We start from the raw sequence: 231 nt of genomic DNA, 5'->3' as shown, positions 1-231 counted from the left end.
TTGGAAGCCTACCAGTGTCTCTGTCATCATATAAAGTGAATTTTAAATAACTATATGTTTTGCTGTCTCCCACAGGGGCTACAGCCCCACACAGGGGTTACACCCCCAACACAGGGGCCATAACCCCCCCACAGGAGCCAAATGATCCCTGCAGGGGCTATTCCCCCCTGCAGGGTGCACACACCCCACCCCTGCTTGCCCCCACAGCCCCCTGGATTGCTGCCCCACCTG

Source organism: Gavialis gangeticus, unplaced genomic scaffold (genome assembly GCF_001723915.1).
Source record: "Gavialis gangeticus isolate Ggan-Ray unplaced genomic scaffold, GavGan_comp1, whole genome shotgun sequence".
Classification (NCBI taxonomy): domain Eukaryota; kingdom Metazoa; phylum Chordata; order Crocodylia; family Gavialidae; genus Gavialis; species Gavialis gangeticus.
Note: the sequence above shows the minus strand (reverse complement) of the source record.